Source organism: Neofelis nebulosa, chromosome 1 (genome assembly GCF_028018385.1).
Source record: "Neofelis nebulosa isolate mNeoNeb1 chromosome 1, mNeoNeb1.pri, whole genome shotgun sequence".
Classification (NCBI taxonomy): Eukaryota; Metazoa; Chordata; class Mammalia; order Carnivora; family Felidae; genus Neofelis; species Neofelis nebulosa.
In genome coordinates this window covers 217,696,276-217,722,120 of record NC_080782.1, presented here as the reverse complement: position 1 = coordinate 217,722,120, position 25,845 = coordinate 217,696,276, and the positions used below count along the sequence as shown (strand labels likewise).

The 25,845-nt window shown below is 39.1% G+C and overlaps 1 protein-coding gene across 6 annotated transcripts in view; it reads left to right on the top strand.

Moving 5' to 3' along the window:
• The window catches only part of TSC22D1 (TSC22 domain family member 1), a 133,913-nt gene that overhangs the window by 91,489 nt on the left and 16,579 nt on the right, over positions 1-25,845 (top strand). The window contains exon 1 of one of the 6 annotated variants that reach the window (XM_058684767.1): positions 3,369-3,393. The exons of the other annotated variants lie outside the window; for them this stretch is intronic. The gene's annotated coding sequence lies outside the window, so the exon portion shown is untranslated. Of the gene's footprint in view, positions 1-3,368; positions 3,394-25,845 lie in introns of those variants that run through there. 6 annotated transcript variants of the gene reach the window in all.

The window sequence follows — 25,845 nt, the reverse complement described above, 5'->3', positions numbered from 1 at the left end:
AAATAAGAAAATACTTGCTATTTTCTCCATGGTTTATTCTTTACTCTTTTAATTTTTTTTCTTAATGTTTATTTTTCAGAGAAACAGAGACAGAGACAGTGTAAGCAGGGGAGGGGCAGAGAGCAAGGGAGACAGAGGATCCAAAGCTGGCTCGGTGCTGATAGCAGTGAGAGTGATGTGGGGCTTGAACTCATGAACCTGTGGGGCTCAAACTCATGAACCGGGAGATAATGACCTGAGCCAAAGTCAGACACTTAACCAACTGAGCCACCCAAGTGCCCCTCCTTTCTCTCTTTTAAGCACATCTGACTTACAGGCAGTGTGTCAGGCCCTGGGGATAGGACAGTGAGAAAAAAGCACACGTGGAATAAGGGAGTCAGGCTGTCTTACCTTTAATCACACAGGTAATTAAATTATATGAAGCAGTAGTCTTTAGATCTATGAGAGTGTTTGACAGGGAGAACTCACTGGGTCTAAGGGTTGAGGAAAGGCTCACTTTAAGAAGGAACTTACATTGAGATCCAAAGAATGATCGATGGCGTTAACCGGAAAAGGCATGGACATGGCAGGGTGCGCATTGCTGACAGAGACAGAAAGGAGCCATTATTATATATGGAGAATGTGTATTTAAAAAAAATAATTCTGGGACACCTGGGTGGCTCAGTTGGTGAAGCATCCAACTCTTGATTTCGGGTCAGGTCATGATCTCCCACATCGTGAGATCGAAGCTTGCATTGGGCTCTGTGCTGACAGTGCAGAGCCTGCTTGGGATTCTCTCTCCTTCTCTCTCTGCCTCTACCCCACTCTCTCTCTCAAAATAAATAAGTAAACTTAAAAAAAATTCTTATTTTTTGCAGTGGTAATATCTTCCTGTTAAATATATTATTTAAACATAAATCCTAATTACTAAATATAGAGAAATCATAAAATCATAAAATTTGACTCATAATTAACTATGATTTTAAAAATAAAGATTGGCTTCAAGTGTAAGATATTTATTTTTGATAATCCAAGGGTCAGATCATGCAGTCTATGAATAATCCTCACTATTTTTTTAAAAATAGAGCACATTATTTCTGTTTTTGTATATTGGCACCATTTATTAGATGATAATTAACAAAAGGAAGAGAACTATTTTATTTTTCTAAGTGTACTGCAAACCACAAGTATTTTTTTTTATTTTTTGACTGATTCAGAATGAACTACTCTTTTGTCATAATTCTGATGTATTTTTTCTTGGAAATAACTTACATGAGTTCTACAGTTTGTCTATAGTTAAAGCACAACGTTAAATAGACTTTGAGTAAAAATACCTGATATACATATGCTGTCAACGATCACATTTCAATTTATTTATTTATTTTTTTAGCAACTACATATCCCTTATAACTTAAACATTATTTGTTTAGAATATTAGTTTTAATGACTGCATAATCCGACTGTGGCAGTGGCCTCCACCTGCTAGTGTGGGGTAACTGTCCCTCTCCTAAGTATTTTTGGGGGAGTCCAAAAGAGTATCTCACATGGGTTCCCGCAGCTATCTGGTGTCAAACACATGGTATCGTTACAATGTTCTTCTCTTCTGGCCACCCGCTAAGGTTCTGTCGCGGTCACTGGGCGGCGCCACTTTGGGCGGATTGTGTTGTGGATCCTGCTCATAGCCACTGCAGGGGCAGCTGGACTGGGTCACCGTATGACGCGTAGGGCTCGCAGGTGAAGCTGTCAACTCTGCAGATCTTGTTTGTGAGAAGACTTTTCACTGTTGGTCTATTTTTATTTCATGGCAATATAGGACTATTAGAGTTCATAGGTCTTCATCAGACTATTTCAGTAGATTGTATTTTCCTAACAGTTTGTTCTTTTAATCTGTATCTTTTAAATTACGGTTATATGCCTTTTTCGTTCCTAATATTGCTTCTCTCTGCCTTCCCTCTTTACCATCCTGGAGGTTTCACGGTTTATTTTTATAGTCTCTTCCACAGAGCCGATATTTGGCCTCGGTCTTACATGTGTGTTTCCTGTTTTAATAGCTTTTGCTGTTACTTTTATTATCTCTTTTCCTGTATTTTGGCTTACTTTGCTGGGGATCCCCCCACCCACAGTTTTCTTGATAAAGCCTTATCTCACTATTCTTTAGCCTTTATTCTAATGCTCAAGATTGTACATTTTCCCTACGTGTTACTTTAGTTGCATCCTGAAGTTTTGATATATACTGTATTTGTTATTGTTCATTTTAATCTCATGATTAGAAAAGATGTCTGTGTGATGTTGACTCCTTTGTATCATATTTTTCTATTACACATTTTCCTTTATTTTCTAAAGTTTAAGCTGTCTTTAAAAAGATCGAACTGGCACATTTACTTGCATACATTTTCTGTTTCATGAAATTTATATCATTTTGCTTTTATTATTGCCATTTACCTTTTAAAAATTTATTTAATGTTTATTATTGTGAAAGAGAGAGTGAGCAAGTTGGGGGAGGGGCAGAGAGAGAGAGAGAGAGAGAGAGGGAGGGAGAGAGAGAAAGAATCCAAAGCAGGCTCCTCAGTGTCAGCACAGAGCCCCACATGGGGATCGATCCCATGAACCATCGGATCATGACCTGAGCTGAAGTCAAGAGTCAGACACTTAATCACCTGAGCCACCCAGGCACCCTTGATGTCAGTTCCCTCTACTTTGATTTTATCAGTCTTTCTCTACCTTCTGCAGTAGCATTGCAGGCTGTTCAGGAGAAAAACAAATGAACAACTGTGTGTTTCCCTTGACACAAATTGCAGGAAGTACTGCGAGGCCTCTTGGGAAGAGGAAAGCTGTCTGACAACTCTCGATTCTCTCTGAGTCCTTGCTATCTGCTTGCTTCAGTTTTGCTTTCCTTGTTTGCTTGATCCTCCCTCCCTCCTTCCCCCCGCCTCTCTTCCTTGTTTCCTATCTTCATCCCTTCCTTTACCCTTTCTCTTCCTCAAGTCTTCTTCCTTCCATTCCCGAATCCTCATTATTGTTTTTTTTCTCCCCATACAAACATTTTCAAAAGCTGAAAAATCCCCTCCTAGATTCTTCTGCCTTTTTGGATCAAGGAGAAATGATCAATAGAGGCCATGTGCTATTGACTTGTTACAGGCTAAGAAAACCTGAAGAAAATCTCCTAAGTCCTTTTAAATCTCAGAAACCTAGCAAATCACTATATGCATAGTATTTTTGTTCTCTCTGAAGCAGTGAATCACTATAAATGAATGGGGCCACTGCCCCTTTAAGTAGAAACTGCCTGGAGGGGCCCTGGAACTTTGGGACTCCTTCCTGCTGTGCTGGGGCCACAGGAGTGTCAGTTGGCCCCTGGAGAGCCACCATGGTGTGCCCATCTTGAAACTCACTCTGTAGCCTAGTGCTAGACCTGCTGTGAGTAGTAGTTGTGGAAGGAGTTGCCCCCCTGTGGTCCTCTGCAGGCTGTATTACCTTGAAAGGTGGTTGGCTCCTCAGTACCCATCCTGGAGGGTGAAATTAGGCTCAGTTCAGTCATTTGGGTCCCCACCCCCACTTGAGACATTTTAAAAGCTATTTTTAAAAACCACTTGGAAGATTATTTGGGGATTATGAAGGGAGGAATTTTTTGCCTTCAGGTGCAAACAGAGACGAATTGTACAGAGTCCTGTTTTAGTTTATGACTTTTAAAAATTTAGTTGGGTAACAACTTTTTAATTTGTTTCATTCTCCAAGTGAAGCCATCACGAGTTGACTTAAAATTGTAGATGATTTAGAATTTTATAGTGAGTTTTTCTGTCAGAAAATATTAACCGTCATTTATCTATGCTTGAAAATGATGCCAGCCATCCTTCAGGATGTTTTCAAAATAGAGGTCTTTAAATGTATGTGTAAAGCTGCCGTTGCAATGGTTCTTTTGAAATGAATTTTTGTGAGTGTTTTTTAGAGCTGGCAAGTTCTAACTTCCTGTTTTAGTGTGTATATAGATGTATATACACACATATGTGTATATATTCATAAGTATATCTATATCCCGTATGTGTATACTGTTTTTATCTACTGTTTCTGTAGCTGAAATAAACTGACTTGAATCTGGTGAAAGTACCCATCCACTTGCTCAGTTCTACGTAAATGGAAGATACTTGAGAGTAGTTGGTATTAATTTTTCAGTTAAGAATTAATGTAGAATTACATTTTAAAAACCATTTAAATTTCAAAGTAAGCTCTTAACTGGCTTAAAATTAGAGAAAATACTTCTAGGAATTTTGCAGTTAGTTTACCATCAAAAGACATAGATTATATAATTAGTTTTATTTATTTTTTCTTTTCAACGTTTTTTTTTTTTTTTTTTTTTTATTTATTTTTGGGACAGAGAGAGACAGAGCATGAACGGGGGAGGGGCAGAGAGAGAGGGAGACACAGAATCCGAAACAGGCTCCAGGCTCCGAGCCATCAGCCCAGAGCCTGACGCGGGGCTCGAACTCACGGACCGCGAGATCGTGACCTGGCTGAAGTCGGACGCTTAACCGACTGCGCCACCCAGGCGCCCCTAATTAGTTTTATTTAAAAGGAGGTGAATGAAAAGGATAATGGACAAACTTTTAAGTCTTATGATTAAATCTGTAGATTCATGAATACTAACAGTTCGAAGAAAGGATACTGATTTTAGAGCTGAAATTGCAAATGGGAAGTTTTCTGCTTAGCATAAATGAAAATTCTTGAATCTTAAAGGAGAAATAAACTTTTTTCCTAAATTAACCCTTGCATGGGATGGCAAATTTATCTAATTATTTTTAGTAAAAAATTGATTCACTTATTAATTCTAATTTATTTTGATTAATGTGTTTCTGAAACGTTTAGAAGATGACTTCTAACAAAGTCATCACATTATTTTAGAGCACTAAGTGAGCTAAGAGATCATTTAATATCTGATTACTAATGGTCAAATAATATTTGTTTTTATAATAATACAGATGCAGATGGAAAGATTGTTGTTTTTTTAAAAATTTTTTTAAAGTTTATTTATTCACTCAGAGAGAAAGAGAGTGCACACAAGCAGGGGAGAGGCAGAGAGAGAGGGAGAGAGAATCCAAGCAGGCTCTGCACTGTCTGTGCAAAGCCCAATGTGGGGCTTGAACTAACACACCATGAGATGGTGACCTGAGCCAAAGTCAGATGCTTAACCGACTGGTCCACCCAGGCGCCCTGGAAAGAGTGTTTTTTAAAAAAGAAAACATTGAAAGAATTTAGATTTTAGTTGTCGACAAATAGACAGTGGGAGGTTATTGTTTAAGATGTAATGTTTTTATAGCTGGCTTGTGATGATTTTAAAAAGACACTTCTGTGAAACCAAACAGAACTTATGATTCACAAATAAATATCCCACTGAAATTAATGGTTAGTTGAAATTATTTTGGCTATAAAGGATACATTTCACCTCAGTTACAGCATTATGTAATCTTATTTGCCTACCTTTTTTGTGATATTAACTGCCTTCCTTATGATTGGCTTTAAAAGTAACTTAATACTCTGTAAGTGCTCTTACATGTATTGTCTCATTTGGATCCTTGGCATGACTTGTGAGGGAGGTAAGGCAAGTCTTTTTATCCTTATTTTACAAGTGAAGAAATTGAAGTCAAGAGGTAGCTGCTTAAGGAGAATAGGTCCCAGTCTTTTAGCTCCTGAGTTTATACTTTTTTATATATGTTTAGTACATGTAAAGTATGCTCAATAAATACTTGTTGGATGAATTAGCATAAATAGTTTTCATCATAAAAGCAATAGATACTCATTAAAGATTTAACTAGAAATCTTTTTTTTTTTTAAACTGGAAATCTTTTTAATAAACTGATATCATATTTTATTGGCAATTTAAAATCTGATCATAGACTTGGTCTGAAGCAAGAAGGTTTTCTAAAGAAGTTTATGTCCAATTTTAGGGACGTGTAGGGAGAAAATTAAGAAAAGCTGTTTATTTTATCAAGAAAGCTAAAAGGGGAAAAGGAGTAAAGGAAGGGCTGTGATAGAACTTTAAAAGGGGGCGCTTTTGTCAAAACAATGGAATTTAAAGCAAATGGACTTGCAAATATTTGTTTCTTGAATTTTCTTTAATCTTCTATCTTTCTGAGTTTACTTACAGAATTTATAGGTAATACTGATATCTTTGTTTCTCCTGTAGCCATTTGGTGGATTATTCGGACTTGTGGACAGAAAAGATAAAACATGGTGGAAATATTTATTTGCTTAATATTTGATAGTTTCACTATCCCTGATAAAACTTGTTGTTTTTTAACTTCTTTTATTAATGCTAATTTCAGCTCTTGTATTATAAGACTTTATACTACAAACACTTAGCAAAGCTGCCTAGTTAAATGTGGAGCTTATTTGGAGAATGATTTTGAACATGGAAGGAAGGGGCAAAAATAGATAACCTCAAAACAAAGTTAGCTGCCTTTGTTCCCAAATTCCATTATACTTTCTACATACTTATCTTGAAATACTTAGCAGTAGACCATCTCTTTGTGTCTCTCTTACTAAAATACAGATTTTTTGAGGGTATAGATTATGACTTTGTGTTTTTTGTCAGGTAAGAATGAAACCAGGTATTTTTTGAATGGATGAGAAGAGAAAAATCAGATATGCCAGTGGTTATGAGTATCTGAGGGGTTAATACCAGCATGCACGGCAAAAAAAAATCCTGCTTTATATGAAAAAAGAGGAGGTTGTGAGATAAAAGAGATGACCAGCATCTGTCAAAGAAGTGAATTCAAATGATGCTGTTTGCAGATCACAAAAATGGCAGTAGTTGCCCTTGGCTCTTCCCTGAAAGCTTCAACGGTATAAATGCTGTCTAGAGTCATCGTCAACAGAAAAAAAAATTAGCCAAAAGATCTGATTATCTTCAAAGAAACATTTTAGCAGATACTCTATTTTTATCAATGTAAATGTCTATTCTGTTGGGTATGGTGGTGGGGAACTGAAGCAGGCAGGCCCTGCCACTCATGGCAGGTTATCTTGGTAAGCTGGGGATAATAATAGTACTTCCTTCACAAGGTTAACATGAGGATTATTAAATAGGATAGATCAGGTAAAGTACATAGCACACATTTACAGGAAGCTGTCAGTAAAATGTTAGTTATTACAATAAGCAACACTCAACAGTTTTTGACCTACATAAATAGAATTTCATCTGATTCAACCTAATATTCCTGTCATGTTTTTCTGTAATTTGTGTTCAGATTTTCACAGAATAAACTTCCAACCCTTTATATGTCAAAAGAGACTAGTTTTCACTTAATAGTTTTCTGAAAGGAATGAATTATTTTAGATGGTGCTCTGAAAATGTCAGTGGTCCCACATTTTTATCCACTATTTTAAAACTAACCTTATTTATGTCAACATGATGTTAAGAAACTTAATTCTTTATTTGCACTCATTGAGGAGCCTGAACAATTTAAGAATTATATATGTAGTAAAGGTACTGGAGAAATTTGCTACATATATTTTGACTTCATAGTTTAACGTTGATCAAACAGTGCTATGTCTGTGGCGGTAAAAATTTTGCAGTTCCATCTATATAACATGATGGTTTTTTAACTACCAAAAAAGAAAAGCATGATCCATAATTGCTACAGAATATTTGCTGAGAATTCTAAGTGTTCACGATTGCATTTCTACTTCTTATACATACTTGAAGAGAGAATTTAGTTTTGACCTTAGAAACAATTTCTTTAACTCAAACATTGACAATTTAATAAATTTCAATATATTGCAGGGAACATTAAGTCAATATTTAAGATTTAAAAATAATTGTTGTATTATTTTGGTTAACGTTTTTTGAAATAAGCACATTAAAAAAAATCAAAATTTGTTTTCAAGTACGTGGTGGTGAAGTGCTTTTGAATGGGTACCACAAGGTGGCAGGATTGCATTTTTGTAGATCCTTTTTGCTTTGATGTACTGCAAACCCTTGGTTATCTAACATCAGAAGTTTTCCGTGTGACTAACTATTAAGCCTTTTATATACCAAAACTTTTAAACTTTAACTTTTCTGGTGGAAAACTTTCTAAACTACATTCCATGCTTTCCTGAATTCGTAAGCAGAAGAATAAAACATAGCCTTTATCAGTGAGCCATTTGAATTCCAGTTATTGGATGGTGTTAAGATGAAGTGATAGCTAAAGGTGGTGTGGAGGAGATGCGGACTGGTCCCAGCAGAGACTGGATTTTGTGCTCTGAAAAGCTGTGCCTGACGTCAGCTTGCTTTTGGCTTCTCAGCGTTTTTCCTATTAAAGTGAAATGAATCATGTCAAGTGCCAGATCCTGGCGTGGTAAAACATGATTGTTTTGTGCAAAATTAAATAGCAAATGAAGGCAGACATTGCCTTCTTCCGGGGGGGGGGGGGGGTTGTAACAGGTTGTTTGAGAAAAGGAAATAAACAGCGAGGCCTTAAAAATTCGTCATCAATGGCCCCACTGGCAAAGGTAGCCCCAGACAGTGAGGAATAGGATTCTGTAGTTATGAGCAATATTAAAAACCAATGTAACTGCTTGTGTAGCAACTTTAAGAAATTTTTCTTATAATTTAGACTCTGAACTGTATATAATTTTTACGAATGAGGTAACATTGATTACAGAAGATGTGTCTAGGCATCGGTGCATTTCCCTGGTAACTCTTCTTTTTTTCTGATCTAGTTATTGGAGAGCTCTTCCAAGGCAGTTCGTGTCTTTGTTGGTGATACAATAAGCACTGAGTAAAATCTTCAATCCCTTGGACTTCTCAGTTCCTTTCTGGATGCTGCTTTTTGCCAGAGGCTTTCTCTCCCCTCCCGTGTACTTCCAGGTCTGGAGTTGTTCTGTGAGTCTGTTACAAAAGACTGGACTATGGAGAGGTTTTCTTCTGGATTTCTTTCCTTCATTAATTATTTGCATATTTTTTGAATCTTTTAAAAGAGATTACATAGAGAATTCCTTGGATTAAATATCAGAACGAATTACTTGGACCTCACATAAGCACTAAGAAAGCAGTAGCTGAGCTCTACTGAGTAAGGGGAAAGGAAGAGAACGTGGTCTCTAATAACAGCTCTGTGTTTCTCTGACTCTCTCAAATGTTCATCCACCTGCCTGCCCCGTTTCCGCTCTCCAGAGTGATTATCACCTTATGGAGGGTTGTGTTTTTTGCCTTCATCTTTCATTCAGCCCTTCTGGGGTAACCAGAGACCTCTTACAAGCGCTCCAGAGAAGGCTTGGAACTGACTAATAAATTAGCTCCACCTGAAAATGGATATTAGAGCATAGACACTTGATCCTTTCTTCTCAGTTCTCCTTCGTAGTAACAACTTGTTTCTTTTTTTTTTTTAAACTTATAGTAGATGAAGAAGTAGATGTATCAAGACTAAAATATATATGGTTAAATTGCCCTAGCTTGTAATTTTAGTATGTATGCATTTTCTTCCTGGCAAAGTACTGTATGTTTTTAAGTAAAAATAATCTTATTCAAGATTTGCGAACTGGTTTTGTGGATTATATAAAAGATTCATGCCTTAAGAACAGGCCGACCCCTCCCTGTGGCCTTGGGGCAGTTTTGGTGTAATTGTACACTCTGAAACTCAATTAACTCTAACTTTGAGATCACCTGAAAGATCTGGTGCAAGAGCTCAGCCAAGTTCACATCCTTCGACGTGCTCTGCAAAACGTTTACGTATTAGCAGGCAGCTCATCTGAGGCTGTACCAAGTTTGAACATTTAACGGTAAGATAGTTTGAATCTCACTAAAGGGATTTAAAGAATTAGCCCACAATTTAAGTATTTTTCTCATCCTAAATGTGGTTTTCAGATCTATTTGATTCTTGTTTTGATGAAGGAATTTGGGCTTTAAAAATAAGGCATTGTGGTTTAATTTTTTTAAAAAGAAGTTCGAGTTGGTTAAGGGGCAGTTGGTTGCAGACCAGGAATGCCAAGCTAAAGGGTGGGGTTTTATCCTATAGGTAGTGTGTAATCATTAGAGGACTCCTAAGCGAATGGGTGATGGGCAAGAAAGGCAAGAAAATTTTAAGAAATTAGCCTGGAAGACAGTATACAGGATGAATTTGTTTGGATCTGGCTGAATAGAGATTGGGGCCAGGTTAACCAGATGATATGGCAATAATCTGGAAGTCTTAACGATATGGGTCCGGATTAGGATGATGGCAGTAGGAATAGAAAAAGAAAAGGCAGACCTATTATCAGGGAAGAATTGATAAGACAGCAAATTGCTAAGTGTGTTCAAGAAGAAACTGTTATATAAAACTTCTATTTTTGTCAAAGGCAGAAGTCTTAGACATAAGCCCATCTTCTACGGGAAAACTATTTCTGTACATTTAGCATATTGCAAATTCTTCATAATAAAGGAGATAATGCTTCTTGATTTAGAGCCCAACAATGAAAGATACTGTTGATTTTGAGCCTGATTTTGTAGCATGATACGGCTAAAAAAAGACTTTGAGAGATTATGGTGTAGTGCTTCTCAAATCCTGGCAGCCTCAAAATCATGTGGTTTGTTGGGGGTGGGCTAAGTGTTCTAGGGGCTGCAGAATGTTGTGGGTAGGAGCACAGACTATATGTAGGTCTGCAGGCTTTGAACCTGGATCCACCCTTTGCCATGGACAAGTTATTTCACTTCTCTGCCCCAGTTACCCATTAGGGTCGTTGCAGGAAATCAGAGGAAACATACAAAGTGCTTAAGAGACTGCCTGACGCCCTGGAAATGCTGACTAGATGGCAGCAACTATTGATATTTGCTGGGTATATATCATTTCCTGCCTCTGGAGATTCCAGTCCACACCTGTGACATTGGACTCAGGGATCTGTATTTTCATAATATCCCTTCCTGTGACTGATCACTAGGTGTGAGAACTTGTTGCAACTTGCTTTTCTACCTCCATATGATAGGACTGGATTTAAACCACTCTGTGCATTTTTTTTATCCTTTATTTTGACATTCCGAACATGGCCATGTTTGTAAATGGTATGTGTTACTATTGTAGCATGCTCTATCAGGAACTCCTTTTGAATAGTTGACCTAAATCCCCCTGGAAATTCCTCCGAGCCTCCCCCTACCCCCGTTTCTCCCCACTTTGTCACCCCAGTGGAGTTGAGGCTCCTAGCCCTTATGTTCCAGCCCTATGCGCTGCCTCTCCCAGAGATGGAGATCAGTGCTCCTTGGTCTTGGACTTCACACTCCAGCTCTGCTTATTCCCCATCCTGCCTGTGCTCTCACATAAATCTGTATACATTGTATTGGGGAAAACTAGTATGGTTAAAAACATACAGTACCTTGCTAGTCTTATTGACTAATTACAATTGCAGAGTTTTTAAATGCATAAATTATATCAGGTTTTTGTTTTTTTAAGTTCTTCTTAAGACCTATTCTCCAATCCTTTGATTATTGCTGGTTTAGTGGTTCTTAGCCCTGGCTTCGCATTGAATTCACCTGGGGAACTTTTAAAACCTAGCGGGACTGAGGACTCTCGCTGATCGATTAAATCAGGATGGGCCTGAATATCTGTATTTGTGAAAAGCTTCCCAATCGACTCTAAGGTTCAGCCCAGGCGGAGGAGCGCTTTTAGGCCCAACTCCCCCCAACCGTCTCACCACAGTCTGGTCAGACAAAGGAGTGCTTAAGCCTTCTGAAGTGAATATAGCTTCCGGGGTCTGGCAAAGTATTTGGGGCAGGGAAAGAGAAAGGGTCTGTAAGCCTCTTCGTGTCCACCTGTCTCTGGGCTTTAGACCTTTGTAGATGCCATTCCCAGATTGTTCAAGGCCCTCTGTTACACTGTCTCCTAGAACTGTAAAATTTTCCTTAATAGTGCAGGCATTCCTTCTATGCCATGATATGTATATTCCTAAAAAACCTCATTTTGCGTGCAAAAAATAAGACAGCTTATGGAGAAAACAGAGTTGGGGCCAACCACTCAACACTTAGGCAGCTTTGTAACCAGAGCAGGGAGGGAACAAAAAATTGATACCAGCTCAATATAGCTGGAAGCTCTCATGGTAGATCTTAAAAATACACGCAAAAAAGTAGAGTGAAATGCCAGCAATATTTTAATTAGAGCAGAGGCGGCAGGTGCTAAGATAACGCAGAAGAAATGAAGCTCTAAGCCAGTGGGGCTGTGGTGAGGCTGGTACAAGAGTCAGCTAAGCTGGCATAAGCTGAAAGCTGCACAGAGCTGGTGGGGGGAGCTCCTGGTGGAGGGCTTGCTTTTAAGTTTCATTAAATACAAATGAAAGGGCTCCTGCTGCTGCTATAGTGTGCTGAGGGCTTTTTCTTTTCTTGTGAAAGGTTGCGATTCACTGGATGTCAAGGCTCCTCTTGTGTAGGAAAAACCCCTGTGAATCAACAAGATATTTGTGTTATCCTGACATCATATTTTCATTTCCTAATCACTTATGCATTAATTTGCCTTCCAGAAACACATGCATGTTAAAGCAAAGTGGACTATATATCACAATTTGTAATCCCAGACTGCTCTGGCACACATCTTGAGTGAGGCCTGTCTTTCCCACTAGAATGTAAGCTCCCTGAGGTCAGGGACTGTGACTGTTTCGATTTCTGGTCCTTGCAGGCATTTGCTGAATGAATGAATGACTCGGGTAGAACTTTTCTAATGAAAGTGGTGGGAGCAACTAGAGATAGGAGCATTGAGGATGCTTTTGAAAAAATTTGAACGTTGAAAGTGAATAACCTTATAGAAAGTTTGGTAAGTAGAGGAAGAAATAACCTCTGGTCCTCTTCTGTAGTCATACTCTAATACTGTTATTATTACATGGCCTTTTGAAATATATATTCTGTTAGTTCTCTATTGTAACAAATCATCCTAAAATTGAGTGGCTTAAAACAGCAGCAAACATTATCTTACTCCGTTTCTAAGGGTCAGGAATGTGGGAGAGGCTTAGCTGGACAGTTCTCACTCGGGGTCTGTCAGGAGGTTACGGTCAAGATGTCAGCCAGGGCTATAGCCATCTGAAGGCTTGGCACTGGGCTGGAGACTCCACTTCCGAGATGGCTCACTCACATGGGTGGCAAGTTGATGCTGGCTCTTGACAGGGTGCCCTTAAATCCCCTGCTATGTGGAATTCTCCATAGGGCTGCATGAGGGTCTTCATGACATGGCAGCTCGCTTCTGCCAGAGAGAATGATTGAAGAGAGAGTAAAGCAGAATCCTTGTGACTTAGTCTTAGAAATCCTACACCATCATTTGTGCAGTATTATTCTCAGGTCAGCACTATTCATTATAGGAAAGGACTTTACAAGGGTATGAAAACCAAGAGGGGTAGACGATTGGGGACCATCTTGAATGCTGGCTACTGCACATACGCATTCATGTTGATAGGTGTCATCATAGGTCATGGATAGTCTATTATCTTTTTGTTCCCTTAACATTAGATATGTATTTTCTATGTTGCTTAGTTTCTATTATTGTTTGTTGAATAACTCCCTAGTTCCCCTTGTTTCTAAACATGTGATTATAAAATATAATATACTTAATTTTTCCCAAAACCCAACTTAGCAGACATTGAGTACTCCCTGTGTACATAGATAAGCGTTTTAAATTTGCCAGTGTAATCTTGCAGATATGAAAATGTAAACTATGTATATACGTACAAAATATCTCAATTATAGGTACAGTAGGCAGTATGGAAAATGACTGGTTTTTCTTTTTTTTCTTTCATGATTTAATTTATTCTGGCATTGTTCTCTGATAATGACTATGATTGGATTGCAGGTAAGGATTCCTGTAAACTTCTCCTTTATTATATCTTAAGAGCAAATGAATATAAATTTGCAAATATAATTTTTTTCATTAAATCCTCTACTCAAATGCCACACATTTAAGGATTTAGACGTATCTTTTAAAGGCCATTAAAAAAATTTTTTTTAATGTTTATTTATTTTTGAGAGAGAGAGACAGAGTGCAAGTGGGGGAGGTACAGAGAGAGAGAGGGAGACACAGAACTCAAAGCAGGCTCTAGGTACCAAGCTGTCAGCACAGAGCCTGATATGGGGCTTGAGCTCGCAGACACATGGACCTTGAGATCATGACCAGAGCCAAAGTCGGCCACCCAACTAACTGAGCCACCCAGGCGCTCCTTAAAGGCCATTTTGAAAGAGAGAACAGTTTTCTTTCTATAAACTTCCTAATGAAATTCAGTAGTTAATCTGAATTTATTCTCATTGACCTATTTCTGAGTTCAAGTGTATAGTGTTCTTATACATGGGCTGTTTAGCCATTGTAACTTTTAATTAGAGTTAGAAGTGCAACCAGTCTGTGAGCTGAAGTTTAGCTAGGACTACTGTTTCTATAATTCTGGGTAGACTGAAGATTAATACAGGTATGTCAGAAGCTTGAGAATATGTGAAATGACCTGAATTTGATTTATAGTTCTTAGATCATTACCACTCTTCAAAGAAATTTTCAAGGACTTTTAAAGTGAAATTCTGTAATTTTAGGAAGTCACATATAGTTTTATATCCATTTATACTTCTTTCCTTAGGCTTATACACAGATGGTGAAGTCTTTTTTATTAGTTTGTCAAGTAAAATCAACCCCTTTGGTCTAAAAATAAGAAACTTAGGTGCAATATTTTCTTATATGATCAACTTCAGTTTTAGGATTAGTTGGAGGAAGGTTTAAAATTTTTAAGTGGATCTCTTTCCTTGAAAAGAGTGGCATGATTTAAATTATTTTTTAAGTTTCTCAAACTCTTAATAAGTAGAACATGCATTATAATTACATGTTGACTTGCTGTTTGTACATTATATATCTTATACATAAGTATTGCTTTTCAAAGATAAATAAGCAGAGTTTCTAAATACTTCCAGACATATTCACCATCTTAATGGACCTGGCATTGTATTGCATTAGTTTGTTTCCTTGTTCCTTACTCTCTTCCACTCTAGTTTTATAACTTTTTAAGTTACTTTTTGCCCTTTTGGGGCTCTCTCTAATTCTTTATATCCTCTTTTTTCATGTGGAAATGGAGGCTATATCAAATTCTTTAAACACCCGGATAAATACCATAAGTAGAGTAACTTCTAATATCTTGTATCTTATACTAGACTTTTAAATTCCATTTATCCATCTTTATATGACAAGATTTGTGTTTATTTGGCTTTTTGTGTTGTACTTGTGCTCCTTCATTTGCAGGCTTGTAAATGATCCATGGGAGTAGACGACCCATCTAACTAAAAGCAGTGTGGGCCAGCGGACATCTGGCACATTTGCTATAAGATAATCACAAAGAAGGACTCAGAAGGCTTACTGGAAACACATCATTACTACGTCCTTTTGTTGTACAAAGTCTGCTCTTATTTTCCGTAAAAGATTAAAGGAGGCCATTGTGATGTAGAGTTTACAGAGCCATATTTTCTACTAGGCAGGACCTTTCTAAAAATGCTTGTATGTGAAGTAAGTGTTTGATGTTATATGACTTGAACAAAACAAGGTGCTTAGCTAAGTGATAGTGATTGTCTTGGTATTTTGCTGAAATAACATTCATGTGTATGTACGTGGTCAATCTAGGAGTCACAGTTCTGGATTATTCTTATTGTATAATGGTTGCTGTGTAATTTATATACTTATTTGTTAACAGCGATAGAATCATTTGAAATGTTGATTATATTTTGATAACTTGGCTTCCTTTAAAATCACTCCCCAACCTGCTTAACTGGTTAAGACCCTTTACCAGAATTTCTTCCTAGTCTCTGCTTTTGCCCTTTTCCTTTCAGCCTTCATGCTGTATCCAGGATCACCTTTGTGAAATCCAGAACATTTGCCTGTAGTAACGCCTTCAGGGTCTGCTCCCATCTCCTAGAGGCAGGGTTGATATTTGGCTGGTTTGCACTAGTTAGGTAAAATTGGCTGTTTATAACTGGCATCTATTCTGGTGGCCTGGAGCTCATGTGTTGTGGGGTAAATTTCAGATTCTTTAGCAGTGTTTTCAAGATTTTTGGATAATTGAAGGATTTCTGGATACTTCTGCATCCATTTTCCACCATTCTATAATTATTTCAGATGTTCCTACTTCTGGGCATCTTCCACAAAGATACTTTGCCTTTCTGCCTATTTTGGACATGCTCTTAATTTTCCTTGAAATATTTTCTCTTTTTCTGGTCTAATGATGTAAGATTATTCATGAAGGATTTAATTTAAGAGAAAACCCCCTTGTAAAACCTTTCCTGACTACCCAACGCCTACAATACTCCCCCTGTCCCCTTTTGCTTGTTGACCTCTTCCTATGCTTTCTTTGGTTCTTGCAACACCTATCATACTTATTACTTCACACTTAAATTATTTCTTTAGTGACTACCTGTGCTAAGCACTGTGATAGCCCCACAGTCCGGGAAGGGTGGTAGATTTGCAAGCAATAATTACATTGCAGGGGAAAGAAATCGACTTTTTGAATGAGACAAACCTGAGTTCAAATTCCAGGTCTGCCATTTAACAGCAGTGTGACAGTGGTCAAATTAACTTTGCTGGTCTCAGTTTACTCATCTGTATATGTCATGGTAATAGAGGTGAGCTGACTATTAAACAAGATAATATGTATGGTGCTTACTATATTGCCTAGTGCATAGTTATTCGATATGTATTTTACTAGTTGAATTCAGTTTAAAAGTTTAGTCTTGCCTTTTATTTTTCTCTTTGAATCTTAATTTGTAACAAGAAAGCAGTTTTCATCTGAAAACATTTCTCCCTTCTAGTGCTCTGTGGTAAAACTGGATAAGTTATATCACTCCTGCTAAGGAAAAACATTGTTTACCAATTTCTACCAGCTTTTTAGGAGAGGGACTATTTCACTTTTCAAAAGGAGCCCAGTGACTAGCCCAATGCCAGACACAAAATGTTTGTGAAATAAATAAGTAGTTACTGTGTAATAAATATTTGTGCAAAAAATATCTGTGGAAGGGAGCTATCATGGGAAAGAAAGACTGTCTTCCCTTCCTTGTTCTGGGCATGAGTTCACTTGATTTCTTTCTGGAACAACAGGCATACCAAAATCATGGGGAGAGAAGTCATAGAAGCTGATGGGAGTTTCCCTCCTTAGCTTTCACTTGAGAGACTCAGATGGTACAGACAGCTTTCCTGAAGGAGGCTACCAGGACTGTAACATAGTTTGGGACATTAAAAATAGGCGAGGGGAAAAAAAGAGGGGATTCTCTTTAAACATATAAAACAAAAATGTTAGGACTCACTCTGTGAACAAATTCGTCATGTTACAGAGATTAAAGCAAATCTTGATTTTCGCTTTTACCGAAACAATGAAATCTTCATTGGTTCTTGGAATGATTAATTATTATGAATTTGTTCTTAGGATTATTATTATATGGTTAGGAACAAATAAAGCAAGTTGCGTAAGGTGGTTCTCACAGCTGAAACATTTTCTTTTGGATATGATCTCTAATAATACTGTTTATATCAGGCTATTTTCAAGAAATTTTCTACTTTAAAGAATAAGTAGAGACATGTGATTTGGAAAAATTTGATTTAACCCAGAGCACAAGGTCATAGCCTTCACTGCTCACCTTTACTGGTGTGGGAAATGCCAGGTTCTTTGTGTTAGCTCTTCATTTTATGTAGGAAGAAATAACTTCTGGAAATTTGAATTAAAGTCCAACTCCAAAGCTCAAGATCTGATTGTTGCTCTTTAAAGTCGCACTTAAAAAGTCAATTCTAGGGATGCCTGGGTGGCTCAGTCGGTTGAGCGTCCGACTTCAGCTCAGGTCATGATCTCACACTCCATGAGTTCGAGCCCCGCGTCAGGCTCTGTGCTGACGGCTCAGAGCCTGGAGCCTGCTTCAGATTCTGTGTCTCCCCCTCTCTCTGCCCCTCCCCTGCTCATGCTCTGTCTCTCTCTGTCTCAAAAATAAATAAAAAAACATTAAAAAAAAAAAAAGTCAATTCTAATCAGGGAGTAAATAGACTTTGAGTCTTGCAATTGCATATCTAGACCTAAACGACCAAAAATAACATCATAGATTATGTTAAGGGTTGTTTAGAAGCGACACTTTAATTGGAATTAGAAAGGGTGAGCCAGCATTATTTTGACTTTACCTCTCTTGGGCCCTATAGAATTTTGCTTTTAGGAGAATGTGGAGAATTTTTGCTGGTATCAGAATCTTAGAAACATGAGGAGGGTAAATGTGATAGAAATAGGGACTCAGAGATAATCAGAGACTTCACTAATCTGTTTAAAAAGTGAAAGTAGATCCTAGAACTTTTTCTATTTTAAAATGAAGGGACCTTGAAATCTCCAGAAACCTAATTTTGTGGGGAGACTTGGATTAAATGCATACAATTAAAATAGGTAACCTGTGTCATCAAACTGATAACTTGATCCAATATAGAGCCTTCTTCAGTTTGCTTCTGAACCATTGCGGGAAATTCTGCAGTTCCCTGGTCTGTACTCTCTGCCTCTCCCGACAGCTACTCTTTGGTAATTATAGAGATGTTTGAAACTCCCAGGCCAGCCACTACTGGCACTAAGAGAAGCAGCTTCTGAAGGATTTGCCGATTTCCATGTAAGGTCTTTGTATACAGATAGTGATGTCTCTTTGGGAGGAAGGTTGTTCCCGTTCGTTTGTTTCCATTTGCTCTTCTGTCTGTCTGCTCAACAATCTTCCCGTTTCTTCTGTTTCTTTAGGGCTTGCTCCTGCTGACTTCACTAGAAGTGAAGGTTCTTCACTTGAGGTTGCTGTAGCCATAGAAGTTTCCGTTATTTTCCTGGGTTACCTTTGGTGGCTCAGGGTGGGTTATCTTTGGTTTATGCCTCTTGATCTGGAGAAATTGCATGTTCTCTCCTTTGTCTCAAAACGCCCTCTTTCCACCTTTTCCTCGATACTTAAAAGCTCCTCTTTTGTGTGCACTGCTTGGTGTTTTTGAATCTGGGTGATTAGACATGTTTGGGATGTTGAATGCGTGCTTTTCTGTATAGAAAAATTAACATTTGCAAAAGAATAGCAAAACATAATCTTTGTAGCACAACAAATGTGGTGGCCTGACATACATGGTTTATGTTTGAGATATGTGTGTGTTTGTGTCTCTCTAGGTGGCTTGGTTCATTCAGCTGGTGCAGTTTCCTGCTTTCACTTAGTATTTCTCGAAGACATAAACATAAGCAAAACACGAAGTGTGCATTATACTCAAGTTGTTCTCTAACATATATAAATTGTTTTGGAATAAATTTGTGTTTTCCAAACAAGTTTTAAAGCAGAACAGCTTGTATTTGATAGGCTCTTTTTTTGTCTTTTGGTATTTTTTTTTTTAAGTTTATTTATTTATTTTGAGAATGAGAGAGCACGCGCGAGTGCGAGAGGGGGACATGCAGAGAGATGGAGAGGATCCCAACCAGGCTTCGTGCTGTGAGTGCGACTTGGGAGCTCGACCCCACGAATGAACTGTGGGATCATAACGTGAGGTGAAATCAAGAGTTGGACGCTTAACTGACTGAGCCACCCAGGCACCACTAGGCTCTTTTAATTAAATTTAAAAAAAAAGAGGGGCGCCTGGGTGGTTCAGTCGGTTAGCGTCCGACTTCAGCCCAGGTCACGATCTTGCAGTCTGTGAGTTCGAGCCCCGCGTCGGGCTCTGGTCTGACGGCTCAGAGCCTGGAGCCTGCTTCTGATTCTGTGTCTCCCTCTCTCTCTGACCCTCCCCTGTTCATGCTCTGTCTCTCTCTGTCTCAAAAATAAATAAATGTTAAAAAAAAATTTTTTAATAAAAAAAAAAGAAAAAAAGAAAAAGGAAAAGCGTGATCTGTAGTTCTAGGTTATCTTCTTGAACAATTTTATGATACTTCACTCCCCTCCATAGTCTCTGTTCTGTTTCTGAAACTCCTATTGTTCAGATATTAGCCCTTCTAAGCTGCTGTTCTTTGTTTACTTCCCTATTTTGGTATTTTGTTTTAGTTCTGAGATATTCAACTTTGCTTTCTGTCTATTCTAGTGAATTTTCACTTGTGCTCTCATAATACCCATTTTCCGGTTTCCAGGAGTTCTTTTTGGCGTTCTGTTGTTGTCTTTCTACTATCATTATGTCCATGTCTTTTAGATCTTTAAAGTTTCCTCGTTTCCCTACACTCCCTCTGTTTTTTCCAGGTTCCTTTTCTTCTGAGTCAGCCCTTGCTTGTTGTTCAGCTGTGTAAGACTAGGGTGGGATAAGGTCCATGTTTCCTGCAGACTCTCTTCCCACTTGGCATGGTGCACTTTGAGAAGCATGTGGTTTACAAGTATTGGGCTCTTTAATGCATATCAGCTATCTTCTGGACTTTATTAATGCTTTGCTTAAGTTCCTGCTGGATGAATCACCATCTGTTTTCCAGTCCTCCAAACTGTCGAAATTGACAGCTGTCCTATTTCTTCTACCCTTGTATGTTTCTTTAGTGGTTTGTAGGTAGAAACTGAGAAGAAAGAAGTGTGTTTCATCTCCCATATTAACTCACTTTTCAACAGTTTTGTTGTAGAAGAAAGTAATTTCTCTGCAAGATTCTCATGGTTTCATGAAACGATCCAAACCAAGACTCAGAAAAGAGCTATCGTTGCCTATCTAGCGCTTGAACTTTGTAGGCAGATGATTCTATCATTTGTTTATACGTTCGGACAGAAAAAGATTGAGTTTTTATTGGAAAGTGAAAAGTGCTCCAAAGTAATCCTTGAAGAAACTAGTTTAGGGGACTACAAAATGGTATGTAATACCTATTACTGTATTGCTATTAAATGCACCATAGCTCCTCTTAAATGCACTGTGTATTGTAATTCTGATCTTAGTAAATCTTCTCCACCCACAGAGGACAAGATACCAAAGCACAGGTGATCTCCTGCATCATATATCGCTTACTGCATGTTCCTGTGATGCTCCACGATAGCTTGACCTTGTTGGGACTCTTGAATATCAGACGAGCATTTCTCTTACTGTCCTCTCCATTTGAAAAGCTGTTCCATGACTAATTCATTTCTTTCTGGTCTTTACTCAAAATACACTTCCTCAGGGAGGCCTTCCTTGACAACTTTGAGGTTTTACCCTGTGATAGTGCGTATCCCTGCTTCCACTCTGCGGTTTGTCTCCTGGGCACCATCACTAACCCACATGCTGTGCAGTTGCTTCTCATGTTACTTTTTTAACCCCATCTGAATGTAGGTTCCATGAGGGCGGGGATTTTGTTCACTGCTAAATCCCCAGTGCCTGGCCCAGAACAGGTGCTCAATATAGATTTGTTGGATTTTCTTCACTTTTTCAACTGTTTCCATATTCCAGTGAAAACCAGTTTTTCAAGATTCTGAAGATTATAAAAATGTGATGGTATCTATTATGTTAATATTGCAGTTTTTTTTTTTTTTTTTTTTTTTTTTGCTTTTCTTAGTGGTGATGAGTCTGGCGTCAATCAAGTAACTCAATCACACAACTCCTTTTCGCCTCAGTTTCCTCATTGTGTAAATGAGAATGGTAATTGTTCCTTGATGAGAGAGCTATTGAGGAGATCAAATGAGTTTACATGTAATGGGTTTGAAATAGAGACTGACAGGTCATAAGTGTGATTAAGTGTTTGCTGCTCTTATTATCATTATGATTATTATTACTGTTCATTTTCCTTCATTCAGTAACACCATATTGAACATGTACTGTAGACTAGGTTGTGACCTAGGTGCTTGGGACACACTGGTAAATAAAACAGTAAGTCCCCCGCCTTCTCCAGCCTTCTAGTGCAGAGATGCAGACAATAACCAGAGTAACTAAATGGGGATGACACTTTGAACACTTTCAGGCTTAGGGGAGTGGAAGCACACAGGGATTTCAGTGGTGTTGGTCACCATCTTAGTTTGGTGCTGGGTTTGTGGGTGTTTGTTCTACTGTTGCACTTCACAAATGTTATGTATTTTATATGCTTTTAATACTTCATTTTAAGAAATCTTTTCTGTTGCAAGCATAGTAAAGCATTGTGGGGCGCCTGGGTGGCTCAGTTGGTTGAGTGTCCGACTCTTGATTTCGGCTCAGGTCATGATCCCAGGGTCGTGGCATCGAGCCCCATGTCAGGCTCTGTGCTGAATGTGGAGCCTGCTTGAGATTCTCTCTCCCTCTCTCTCTGCTCCCCCCCCCCCAAAAATATAAGTAAATAAAGTGTTGAAACAGGTTAATTACTCATTTAACCTACTTATCCTGATTAGAGAGTTGATTTTTAAAAATCCCTTAAAACTAAGTTAAAAATGTTAACTTAGTTGGTGCCCCCCTCCATTTATTAAAGGCAAACTTGTTTTTAATTAACCCTGCTTGTACTCCCAGTGTCTATTTGAAATATTTAGTTTTATGGAATTTGTGCAGAATTATCCTAACTTGGGGTAGATGATAGGAATTATGCTTTGTCACTGACACCATTTTCATGACTTTTGCAAAGCATTCTTGTTTCATTCGAAATAATATCACTGAATTTTTCAGTGTGTAATGGGATTAAGGATTTAATTTTCTACATGAGACTGACCTAGAAGAATTGCTTTGTGTTTTAACTTCGCCTTCAAAACAATTACAAGCTGTTCAAATTAAAGCATATTCAATTAACACTATTTCTTTTTATTAGAAACACGAGTATAATAGTCTGATAAATCGGTATATTTAAGATATAAATTATCCTATAGTGTCTAACCATAATGACTATAAGGAACCTTTACTGCTTTCAGGACAGGTGTTTTTACTGCATGAACCATGCAGTTCTGGGGTGTCTAGGAACTGCCCACCTTTTGGTTCCATTTGGTAGTGGAGTCGTGTTCTATATACAGCAGCATCCGCTGACTGGAGTTTGGAGCCTGTCTGTTTAAGCGTGGTGTTACCTTGGGCAAGTTGTTAGGCCCCCCTAAGCCTCAGTGTTTTTGCTTTTTCTTTAAATAAAGAGAATAAGGGTACCCACTACCGCAGAGTAGTTGTGAGGCTCAAATAAGAAAATGTATATTATATGTATATTATACATATTATACATAAAATGTATATATATTATAACCAGTTGTTTGAGAAGTCTCGGCTTCCCAGGGTATGATTATGCAGCAGTTTTATCTTTCTAATAATTGTACCAACTTTCCCTTTGGCAAGCCCCTCCTTTTTGCCGTTTAGTGGGGCCGCTTCACGGTATCTCACTCTGGTTTTATAACTGAAGTTACTTTTCTAACTTACTGTTTAAGTAACTTTTGGTTCTTAAGACTTAGTTCTATTATTCAGTGACTCTCTATCCTACTTGCTTCAAAGCTGTCCACTTCTGCCAAGTCAGGCTAATAAGCTTGAGTCTCTAGCAGTTTGGAATGGAGATGGGGGTAGGGGGCTGGTCTGTTCCCATATCTATCTGCCCCTTCCCCCTTCCCTGAGCGAGCTCCCCTGGTGTGAGGCTGGGATGACAGGAGAGGGAGAAGACAGGTGTCCTTACCTCAGACCTTGCAGTGCTCTCCTTGGTCAGCCTTAATGGCTATTGTGTTTGCGATCTGTGGGCTTGCTGTGGACATGTGGTGACCCCCACAGGCTCCACAGGTAAGAGTGCTCCCAAGTGTCTCACCTAGGTCTTGCCAGTCCCTTCAGAGACTGGCTTCATTTGCCACTTGCTTCCCAACTGGTGGCTTTACACTGTGATCTTCTGGAACTCCCTCTGTTAACTCTTTCCTCAAGTGTCTTAACCCACTGGGGAGAGTAAACATGTAACGATTTGGTTTTATTTCTTCAAATAACTGCTACTAATTGTGTCTTGTTGAATCTCCCTTTCACACTGGTGCCAGGCTTCCTTATCAGCACTCGGTACATGTTGGTTATTTAAACACAGTTTTCTAAAACCTAGCTCTTCACATTTGGAAACTTGACTCTGATGTTAGAATCAACGTTCTCTTCTCGGTCCACCTCCCACCCCCAAAAGGAAAAGAAAGCTTAGTCTGGGTCCTGGCACCTTTTTCGGGGGGTAGTGTTTAGCTCTCGCATCCTTCCCTTCCTCTTCTCAGTAAGTAGTGCACCAGCTTTGGGGGTTAGGGAGCTCAAGAGAGGCAGAAGGCTGTGTATCAGCTGCTGCCGGGTCCCCTTCTCTGTGTTGGTTGCAGCTGCTTTTCTTTCTCTCTGGCTGACGGTTGGCTCTACCTGTGAGGCAGCTGTTCACATGCAAGCTCTCTCATGAGACGTGTTTGGTGGTTCTCATTGGAGAGCTGACCTGATCTCTTCATTCCCAGCTCCCTCCACAGCCAAACTACCTTCACCTTCTTGCTTCCTGGTCTCTTCATCCAACAGGATGCCCTTCCTGGACAAGGCCTTGCCAAATGGCTCCAGCCTCGCTGTCTTCTGTGGTATCCATGAGGCCCACAGAAAACCCAGGTGTCTGCCATATCAAATGGCTGCCCCAACAGTCTGTGGCCTCTCGGCCCCGCCCTCTTAGCCATATCCATTCCTGAAGTAATCTCATCCACTCCCACAGTTCCTCACTGCCCCCCAACAACTTCCAAATATTTACTCAAGCCAGATCTTACTGAAATTCCAAAGCCATATTTTCCACTGCCTGGGATGTCCCATCAGTGTCATTTTCCAGAACTTGCCGTCTAACCACTGTGTCATCCTGGTGAATGTTATTACCTTTCACCCATTCACATAGTCCAGAAGCCTGGGAGCCCTCCCGCCTCCCTTACCTCCTGCAATCCAGTCCTTCTGTTCCATCTCCCAAATATCTTTTGCATTCATACCCTCTTCTCGCTACCTGCCCTTGTGGGTTTGGCCCTCATGATTCCTATTCTTTCACTGCAAGTCCCATCTCCTTTCGTCTTGTACACTGTGGTCTGGGGCAGGCAGACCCGGGGGGGGGGGGGGGGCAGCGGGTGGTGTCTTGCTGAAACCCACATCCCAATGTGTCACTTGCCTGCTGAAAATCCTCTTGTGTAGACCCCATGCCCTTGGACTGAAGACCAGTCTCCACCTGGTGGCCTGTGAGGCTCCCCAAGCTGTCTTCAACTTTTCTTTCTGCTTCCCTCTACACTTCCCACCACTACCTCCCAGCTTCCTACTCCCTCACCACACTCAGCTACCCATAGGTGTTCCGCTCCGCCTGCTGCTTTATCACCCTGGTTTTGCCTGACCATTCCCTTTTCAGAGCATTCTCATTTTCTTTGTACCTTGTGGTCTGACTGCATGACTCCTACTCGCGTTTCAAGGCCCAGAGGCAGAGTCTTCTGCTCTCTGAAACACCCTCAGGCTCCTCTCTGCCAACCCCCATTCTCTTTATAAACCCGGGTATCTTCCCACCGCCAACTACCCCCTGGTCATTGACAGCAGGGACCGTGACCTATTCATCTTGGTAATTTTAGTGCCAGGCCCAAAGTTCCTGGCCTCTTATGGGTGCTTAGTATTGGACAAATACGAATAAATGAAGGAAGGAATGCCCGAAGAACTAATGCATAGACAATTTCTTTACTCCAGTTTGTATCTTAGGTAAGATGTACTATAGTGGCCACTTCTTTTACAGTAGTTGGAAACAAGTCGTGTATAGTTGTGTATAGTTGTATATAGTGTGTATAGATATAAATATATATAATATGTACATAAATAGACATGTATATAAAAGTATATATCCATCTAGAATTCCTGGTCTGCCTGTCTAGAAAAGAATTATTGAATCAAAAGTTGGTTCTATGCCTCATCCTACAATTAAGTAGATAAACCCTGGACAAAACCCACAATGTCTTTCAGCTTTCATTTCGAAACCTACAGAACAAGGAACTTAGAACTATGAGATGTCTAAGGTCCATTTCAGTATATGTACTGCCGAAGCGAGCACACTAAGGTCCATTTCAATGGAAATGGACTGTAGAATTCTGAATAGATCAATTAA